Genomic DNA, 10,051 nt, shown 5'->3' on the forward strand with positions numbered 1-10,051 from the left:
ACATACAAGAGATTAGTGTAAGATTAGAATTTGGGTTAGATACAGTGCCAGGAGGTTCTGTTTCTATCTGGCTAGCTTCAAAGTACTTCACCATCTACTAAGTGATGCGTTTCATTGTGAATGGTGTGGTCTGTGCTAGGTCTACCCTTTACTCCACAATGCTGTTCCTTCGATGCTATTAAAACCAGGATGTTATCAAAATATATGCACAGTGGCAGACTGGAGTCTGCAGAAATATTTCCAGTGGTGGGGAGGGGGGAAGGCGCGTCGGGGCTGGAGTGCATGATTCTGAAACTGGCACTCTGTGTACAAATCAGCTGGTCAGTTATGAGGTGCATCAAGCTACAAGACCCTAACTCTATAAGCGCTACAACTGGCCAAAGCTAAGGTTTAGCAGTATTGTGGAGAATTCTTATCTGGAAGAGTATGAGTATACTGTAACGAATAAAAACTCTTTACTCCAGATTCCAAGGATGGTTAGGGGCGACGGGTGAAAGTGCCCTTTTGCCTATCCTCCCCTCCCCACCTCCTCCCCTCCCCCTCCCCTTCCCCCTCGCGGACGCCAATGGCTGGCCCGTTCATTTTGAGAACATCAGAGTTGCAGTAACCTTTCTGAGAAACTGTTCTAGATGTCCTTGCGCGTCAATCTTACCACTCACAACAGCAGTGGGAATGTCGGTTATCGCTCAAACAACTGGTTTTCGGCTCTTATCAGTTTCCCAGCCTCACTTTAACCCAATTGTTAAAGCCCATCACAATACCAGTTCTTGTAATAACCGATTTTCAGTATTTTATTTACATTATTTCCTCTTGTGAACGTAGAAATCAAACAAAGATAAAAATTTTTACTTTCTCAGTTTCTTGATAAATGGAATCAAAACGTCAAATACATTTATGATGACCTGCAGCCGTCCAGAACGAAATTAGAATTATATTAATACCGTCAGCTGCTCGCGGGTGTCGATATATATCAACGGGGACAGGTGACAATGTGTGCCTGTCTGGGACTCGAACCCGGGATCTCCTGCTTACATGGCAGGCTCTCTGCCCATCTGAGCCACCGAGGGCACAGACGATAGTGTGACTGCAGGTACTATCTCGCGCACGCTTCCCGCGAGACTCACATTCTCACCTTCCATGTCCACGCACTACATTCGTAGTGTCCCACACCAACACATTCATTACTCGTGGAACACATTCTTACCAAGTCCCGTAACAGTTCGGGGAATACTTGTGCATCTTCACAGAAGAAGGTCATGGCTGGTATTGCCAGAACCATATACTTATATGGATATGGACATGTCTTCCACGAGGAATGAGTGTGTTGGAGTGGGACTCTACGACTGTAGTGTATGGACATTCAAGGTAAGAATGTGAGTCTCGCAGGAGGCGTGCGCGAGATAGTCCCTGCAGTCGAACCATACACTGTGCCCTCGGTGGCCTAGATGCATAGAGCGTCTGTCATTTTAGCAAGAGATCCCGGGTTCGAGTCCCGGTCGTGGCACACATTTTCACTTGTCCACGTTCATATTTATCAACGCCCGTGAGCAACTGACGGTATTAATATAATTCTAATTTCTTTAAATTAAATAGTCCAATAAAACTTTGTCCGCTGTTCGCTGTTTCTCTCAAAATATAGCGAGTACTTCTATACCACAGAAAACTGCCAGTATTATCCTACTGATTTTAGTTTTTAGAACTCTGCTCAAAAATTATATTTAAATCGGTTATCACAGCACTATGCGGGCATTACGTATAATCCAGCGATAAAGAGTGAAAACTGCGGCAGGAGAACTCTCTTTTTCGTTTTAATTTCTCTGTTAACGGCTAAAAGCAGATATCGTAGACACAGGCAGCAGATCAGGCACTTTCTATTTTTATCCCGAACTATGAATGATTTGTAAAATTTTAGCTTTTTTCCTTGTATGATGTCGCAAGTCGACCAAATCGACCATTGTGCTTCACTCGTACTGCATATCGTAAAATACTTCCAGGCTTCCAGATGGTGCCATTCTGTGTTACAACTGACGTTCGACAACAGCGAGAAACTGCGTCCATTCTCGCGCACTGCTTGTATAACAGGCACAGTATTGTCTCGGCAATGTTGGACCAATTCACTTGTTGCTCGTTTCTATCAGCAGTGTTATTAAAGTGGCATACATCACTTTTCCCATTTTTTCTGTAATAACGCAGTATTTAAGAGCTATGGAAATCTTACGAATAAAAATTACTCGTCTTTTTTAAAAAAGGTTTATTTGAAAACTAAAAATTTTACTACGACAACTGTGGCTAATTGGTATATCTGTTTTTACGTGGTTATCAGGAAAATATAAAAAGATACTTATTATAACCGAGAGCAGACAAATACCGAAAGACATCGGTTATTCAGAACTAAAATACCCATGTCGTTTTAACTGATTGGTTTTTCTATCTCTAAACTGCAGTGTCGCCACAGAAAAGTGTGTCGTTCCATCAATGTACATAGCAACGTTGAGATATGTATGTGTTTATGCGCAATATCGGCAAATGGAAACACGAAGAGGTAATAAGCACATGAGCGATAGAATTTATTTCACAGTCAGAAAAGTCGAGTGACAGACAAGACTGAATCACTGTAATAGAAATTATATGGAAAGCTGTGTAAAGGAAAATTTCCAGTTCTTTCGTGGATTCCAAAATTGAAGCAAATTCCGGGACATCAAGGTGACATAGTCTTATACGGATAGTATTCCATGACTAACGTAATTGGCCCACATACTGTACTGGTATACTGATAATATTACACTACTAAGGTAATTTACCTGAAATAATTTACAAACATGTTACTATAACATTCGCTACTACTCATTACGCTAATTGACCTTCAGCCATTAAGCGCAAGCGCAGATCTCAGTTATGATACGTGCGCCATCCAAAAATTTATCAAGGTGGTAACTCAACACAACTACAAACGATCATTGTGTGCAAAATAAATAGAACACCTCATAAGAAGAACATGACGGGTTTGAATCATTCCCACCGCAAAGGATGAAAAAATCAGGCTTGCACATAAGACCACTTGATAACTAACCAGAAATTCAGATTAGTTGTAGCTTCGGTGACAATCGCCTTTTTTACATTTTCCCCGTAAACTAGATAATTATGAAACGTAACAACTACTCTAAAATATCTGCAGCAACGGACTTGCCGCGGAGGTTGCATCGGTTCACGTGAGATCACCGAAGTTAAGTGCGTTGTCGGGCGTTGAAGGTACTTGGATGGGTGATCATCCAGGCCGCCTCATGATGCCAATCGAGGAGCTACTCGACCCAATAGTAGCGGCTCCGGTCAAAGAAAACCATCATAACGACCGGGAGAACAGTGTGCTGATCCCCGCCCCTCCTGTTCACATCCTCCACGGATGATGACACGGCGGTCGGATGGTGCTGTCCCAGTAGGTCACTCGTGGCCTGAAGACGGAGTACTTATAAAGCAACTACTCTCCAGTGGATGGTCGAACTACTGAGACCTTGATGCCTGGCATCAATAACAGATGGCAGCACAAGAGGTTGGCTTACGCCTACTGCCGAATTTTGCGATCTGTCGTAAGCCTGCGTAAGCACGTAGGGCCTTCCGTCTTAAGTACAAGCATATCCATTGCGTTTTCTGCCGCGCGACTTGAGTGGAATGTTTCATTATTTCTGAAATATTATAGAAATGTTTTTCGTTGTATATCCTCACCATCGGTACTGAATTTACTGTAAAATTACTTGCTCACTTTTCGGAACTTCCGTTCATAGTAAATCGATACTATTTGAAGCCGTGGTAGACACGAGTCTAGTGTGCTTCACCTTCAGCACCTTCTGTGTCAGTCTCGGTTCCTATGTCCCTGATTTCACAACGAACAGTTCGTTGTCTACTGAGTATACTGTCTGTTGCACGACACTATCCCTCCCACGCTGCTAAATGTAGGTCGTCGGCAAAATATGACTGCAGTGGAACAAGGGCGTCTGCAGAAATTTCCCCAGGAGGTGGTGGTGGCATTGTTAGTGGTGTGTGTGTGTGTGTGTGTGTGTGTGTGTGTGTGTGTGTGTGTGTGCGTGTGTGTGTGTGTGTGTGGAGGCCATTACTATGAAATTCACACAGTCCAGACCGCCAAGGAAAATAAACCTTGAGATTTGGAAAGGTTGTTGATCTTATACCGCTTATACTGCATATTTCGAAATTCCACCTCTAAGGGGGATACACAGGAAATGAAAGGATTTTTGAAACATGTAGCTATTAAGGTAATTTTGAAGCTAGGCAGACGAAAATTTGTATCTGGTTTCTAGGTCAGAAATAAAGAAATATGTGTTCCAGTATTATTGGGAATTTAACCTCTATGAGGTGAAATAGTAGGTGAACATTTTATCTTGAGATAAAAAATTATGGAAGGACTATGGAAGTATTTTTAAGGCTATATCTACGAAAATTGGTATTTGACTTCAAGGTTACAAATAAGAAAATACGTATTTTCGTGTTTTTGGAAGTTCAACCCCTAAGGGGATGAAATAGAGTGAGCTGTTGCGTTTCTGGCGCCAGTTTCCGTCGATCGATGTTTCGATCTTTGAGTCGCGGTCCAGAGGACACTGCTCGCTAACCGACTGTAGTAGTTCTCTGTGCGGCCCAACATCGGGCTTACCGCGCTTACACTGGACACAGTTGCCAACAAATCGCATGCCATCGCCATATAGGTTGGGCCAAAACATGTGTTCCCGAACTCTGTTCAAGGTCTTGTAGAACCCCAAATGATCCCCTACCGCCGAATCGTGGAAATATCTGAGTACCATGCTAACTCGTTCCTGTGGAATACAGACCTTCCCTTCACCACGGTTGTCTTCCCCTTTACACAAGACACCCCCCGCCCACCCCACCCCCCGAAGACCTCGCCATCCGCCAACTGCTGCCGAATCGGTCCCCACCCGGGGTCCTCGGCCTGTTTGCCGGCTAAGTCGCAGAAGAAACCGGGTGTCTCGGAGAGAAGGAAATTGACCCCCAGATCCGGCTCCACGTGGCCCTTGCCTTCCCCAGACTCTGCCGCGAACATACGGATAAGAGCGTCGCCAATTCATTGTCTCTGCCACTAATATGGCGAACCTGGAGATAAGTCTCGTCATCTTAACTTCGGTATGATTTTTAGCGATCTTATTAATCAAAGTTTGAGGGCTGGCACTGGCCAAGTAACTCACGGAGGCTCATTGGTTTCAGTCCAGTTGTATTGCTCACCTGTTCTCCAGATAGGGTTGTGTAGTTTATGTCTCAGAAAATTGTCTGCTCTTGATGTGTGTTGTGTTAGAGATAACTGGCAGCGGTCGACGCTAGCATACTGGGAGCAGAGCACCACGGCGGCAGAGAGATATTTGAGGCCATGTCCTCTCCTTTTCATCTTGGGTTATGTTGTCACTCTTGCGTGATTCCATCTTTCCGGTGCTGAACTATAGCATCCAAAGTTCAATTGCATTGCCATGTTGAGTATATTTCTATGTCATTCTCTGCCTCGTGGATCTCTTGTATTGATTTGAATCCTTGGTCTGCTCGCGTCTATCGCCAATTCACACGAAATATTGAAGCAACCTTATTTTAAGGGTATTGTCATATAGTCATGTTCTAGTTGTAATCATTCTAAGAATATTGTTGATTAATCAACTGAGTAAGTAAATTTGAAGGTCCGTTTAGTCAAAATTAAAGGACCCCCTTAATTGTTTTAGTCATTTTTATACAGTTTTGTTTAGGAAAGTTGGCAAGCCGAACGTTAAATATCTGTATTCTTACGCTTAATCTGTTTCTCCCCTGATTGCAAGTAGTGAGAGTTCTGCTATGAATTTTATGGACATTTGTGCTATTTAAGTAAAGCTTTACCTAAGTATATATACCTAGTCATATTCAAATTTCAAGTTTTATGGGTCTCGTTCCACTTAACAAAATTTATTTATTATTTGTCCAACTGATCTGGCCTTGTGATTTTATAATGCTTTTGATTGTAATAAAATATGTAGCAACTACAACGGATTACTATTGTGATTTTGGTGTGTCACTACCATACCCCATATCACAGAGGATGAAATGTTTCATGAAATATATGAAAACCTGTTTTTGATACATTCAACGATTAAGAGGGTGGAATATAGGATGTAATGTTTTATGAAAGTATTTCAGTGCGAAAGAGTTTTTAAAGCGAAATCTATGAATATTGTGTTATTGAAAACTACGTGTTTCACTGTTTTTGGAACTACAACCTCCAAGAAGGTGCAATAGGGGCACAGGTTCCACTGACCCATAGCCTTCCAGCCCAACCTGCAAAGTATACGGACTTGAAATTTGATGAAGGTGTAAATCTTACGCTGAAAGCATCATTTAAGAAGAGATTGTTCGAAATTTCACTCCTATGGGGGTGAAACATGGGTTGAAAGTCTTTTTTTTTAAATATGTCCCTATGTCCCTATTGAAGCTATAACTACAAAACTACGAAAATTGACATTTGGTGTCTCAGTCAGATACAAAAAAGAAACAGGTTTTTAGCATTTTCCGAAATTCTTCCATTGGGGGATAAAATAATTAGTGAAGGTTTTTTGAAAATAAATCATTATTAAAGAACTACTGAAGCATTTTTATAGCTACATCTATGAAAATAGGTATTTGACATCTCGGTTGGATGTAAACAAAATGTGTTTCGTTGCTTTTGGAAATTTAACTCACTAATAGAGTGAAATAGGGGATGTAATGTTTTATGAAATATTTCACTATGAAAGCATTTTTAGAATTAAATGGATGAAGATTTGAATTTGGCTCCTCGGCTCTAAATAGAAGAATACGTGTTTAATTGTTTTTGAAACCCAACCCCTAAAGGGTGTGAGATGTTTCAGAAAATGGTTCATTATGAAAGGATTGCTAAATATATCTGACAATTCGTATTCGGCTAATATGTTACAATTTTTAAAAACTACGTGTTTTTCTGGTTTTGGAACTTCGAGCATAAGGGGATGAAAATTTTAATGAAATATTTATTGCGTTATATTAAAATATTTTAAATCTGCATCTATGAAAACCGGTATTTCACTTCTCAATTAGATATAAAGAAATATGCGTTAGGGAATGAAAGACTGTACGGAGATATCACCACAAGAATACAAACGGCTTGATTAACAAAAACCTTGGACTCCAGCTGTCAGCATTGCTTTTTGATCATTCAGTAAAAGACCATGCTTCAACGGCGCTAAGTTTAGAAAGTTTAGAAAGTGTTGCAGTTTATAAAAGACATAAAAAAACGATTAAAGAAAAAAATTCTTTGCAGACCATGAACGGTCTACGCAAGTAAAGAAGCGGATGATAAGCTAGCTCTTTATGCAAATGAGTTGGTCAGTTTAAGTTCCGAGACATGTCATGCAGCAGGAACGGAATCCTATAGTTGCTACGATTGGCTAAAGGAAAAGTTTTGCAGAATCACTCGAAATCACTTCTGCAAGTGGCTAAGAATCTCGTAATGAATAAAAATTCTGTACTGAGAATTCCAAGAATTGCAAGATTCCTCCCCCCCCCCTTCCCCCTCCTCACAATGCTATCCTTCTTTACCTACAGCAAAAAATAAATAAATTAATTAATAAATAAAACTAGAGAAATTTCTACTGTGAAACTATTTGCATACAAGAGAACGGCCCTTGAAATTTAACTCTTCAAAGTTTTAAGCCCTGCTCATTCCGGATATTGATTAGAAAGTGTTAATCCACATGTGAAACCTGAGTATATAATCCCTGTGACATTTGATCAACGGTGTTCCATAAGGACAGGTTCTCATTCAAAATTTTCGAAAATTCAATTTCTTTGTAGTTGCATTTTTTAAAGGTGTACTTGTCTAGACTCTTGGAACAGAAAGTTTTTTTTTTAATCCGTGCTTTACAAAAGTTTCTACAGTCCATTGTTTGAAGCAGTGTCACGGCTGCCATGAGCCGCGCGGGGTACCCGCCATGTGTCCAACGCCTTGTCACGGTTCGCGCGGCTCCCCCTGTTGGAGGTTCGAGTCCTCCCTCGGGCATGGTTGTGTGTGTGTTGTCCTTAGCATAAGTTACTGTAAGTAGTGTGTAAACATAGGGACTGATGGTTCAAATGGCTCTGAGCACTTTGGGACTTAACATCTGAGGTCATCAGTTTCCTAGAACTTAGAACGACTTAAACCTAACTAAATTAAGGACATCACACACACCCATGATCGAGGCAGGATTTGAACCTGCGACCGTAGCGGTCGCGTGGCTCCCGACTGAAGCGCCTACAACCGCTCGGCCACATCGGCCGGTCTATCATGTATTCTAGAAGAGTTGCAAGGTCGTCAGTGGCGCCTGTTCTTTCGAGAGCAGTTACTATCTTCATATCTATGGTTAAACGTTACCCAGCCATTGACCTTCGTCTGTGCGAATGCGCACAGGTTGCCGGAACTCTTACGGGAATCGTCACCTTAGTGTGAGCCAGTAATGAGTGGATGGACAAATACCTATTAAGTACATTACGTATGCGGATTGTGGACGGTTGGGGATGTGAGTCTCACGGGAAGCGTGCGAGGGATAAATTCCTGCAGTCGTGCTGTTCATGTGTGCCCTCGATGGCTCAGATGGATTGAGCGTCTGCCTTGTAAGCAGGAGATTCTGGGTTCGAGTCCCAGTAGGGGCACACTTTTCAGCTGTCCCCATCGAAGTATATCAACAACACCTGTCGGCAGCTGAGGGTTTCAATTAATTATCAGTTGTGAAGGTGATTCGATGAACCCTTTGCCAGGCACTTAAATGTGTTTTGCAGGGTATCCATATAGATGTAGATGATAACTCGTCCCGTGTCGCACGTGCTCAAAATGATTCATACTGCAGAATGCATGCAAACATACTCACCGAAAATACGGACGAATATCAAGTGCAGGCTGCCGAGTGCTGCATATCCAGCTTTGACAGATCGGCTTTTCCTGCCAAGAAGAACAGGAAGTTGCTGTCTAGGAACAATCAGAGGTAGAGGAAGGGTTGATAAATACTCCTTGACTTGCAGACTAAACGTAAATAACGAAAATACATTTTTGGTAAAAATTGGTCAAAACATAATCGGTTGCCCTCCGTATTGGATTAGCTGTTTTGAATATTGAAAATCTGACTTCAGATTCGTTTTCAGCGACATTAAATATATATATGTAACACTCAGTTCTTGCAAATCGAAGTAATAATATAACTAAATGTTTTCCCTAAACTTTGAACACATTTTTTTCGGGTAACTATTTTCTCAGAACGGCATGCAGCATAAATTAAAAGTGGTTCGTTCTCTTAACATCTACCTCTGACCCCTAAAAGTAAACGCTTTTCTTAGGAACTTATAGCTATAATATGACATTTGTTAATATTAACTAATTTTTGTGTAGGCATAAGGAGTGAAACAAACCCTCAAAAATCGAACTCAAAGTTCGAATTAGCACTGTATCGTTAAATTTAAGGTTGTTTCATTGTGGTTAGGTATACGCTCCCATAAATTTTATGTTTTATCGACTGATGTTATCCATTTTCAATTTCAGAGGAATAATGTAGTATCAACTGATGTTACCCATTTTTGAATTCAGGTAACATATGAGGTGCCACACTGCACGCGCTCTGCGTACTCCAGTCTCGCAGGCCCTTGATCAAATCATAATTACGGGCGCCATTTTTTATTGAAAATCTAAAATTAAGCTCATAGTATTATCACTCGTAATTCCCAAACAGATCTTTCGAATGTATTTTCATTGTCTCAAAAAGAATTTCAAATGTACCATTTTTTGCTCATTTGTATGAGAACCTGGCCGTAACGCCGGAATATAGTCACGAGATTTTTTTTCAGAGACGCTGTACGTTCGCGAGAAGACTTTCGTTCTGCGCGTGTCGAAGGACATTCCTCAGATATTACTGTGTGTGTGCTACTCAGTCGTGCCATTTAAGTGTACATCTTTGCATAGTTTTCCTTTCACGATGTAAACAGTGTTCCGCTCAGTTGCTAACTGGCCAGTGAGTGGTTCCGAAGGTATCGGATGTGC

General features: G+C 41.3%; 1 non-coding gene across 1 annotated transcript; it reads left to right on the forward strand.

Moving 5' to 3' along the window:
• Positions 1–8,601: 8,601 nt before the first annotated feature.
• Positions 8,602–8,676, forward strand: Trnat-ugu (transfer RNA threonine (anticodon UGU)). The gene has a single exon. It is a non-coding gene; the product is annotated as a tRNA-Thr (tRNA).
• The last annotated feature ends 1,375 nt before the right edge of the window (positions 8,677–10,051 follow it).

The sequence above is a fragment of the Schistocerca gregaria genome, unplaced genomic scaffold (assembly GCF_023897955.1).
Source record: "Schistocerca gregaria isolate iqSchGreg1 unplaced genomic scaffold, iqSchGreg1.2 ptg000067l, whole genome shotgun sequence".
Lineage (NCBI taxonomy): Eukaryota > Metazoa > Arthropoda > Insecta > Orthoptera > Acrididae > Schistocerca > Schistocerca gregaria.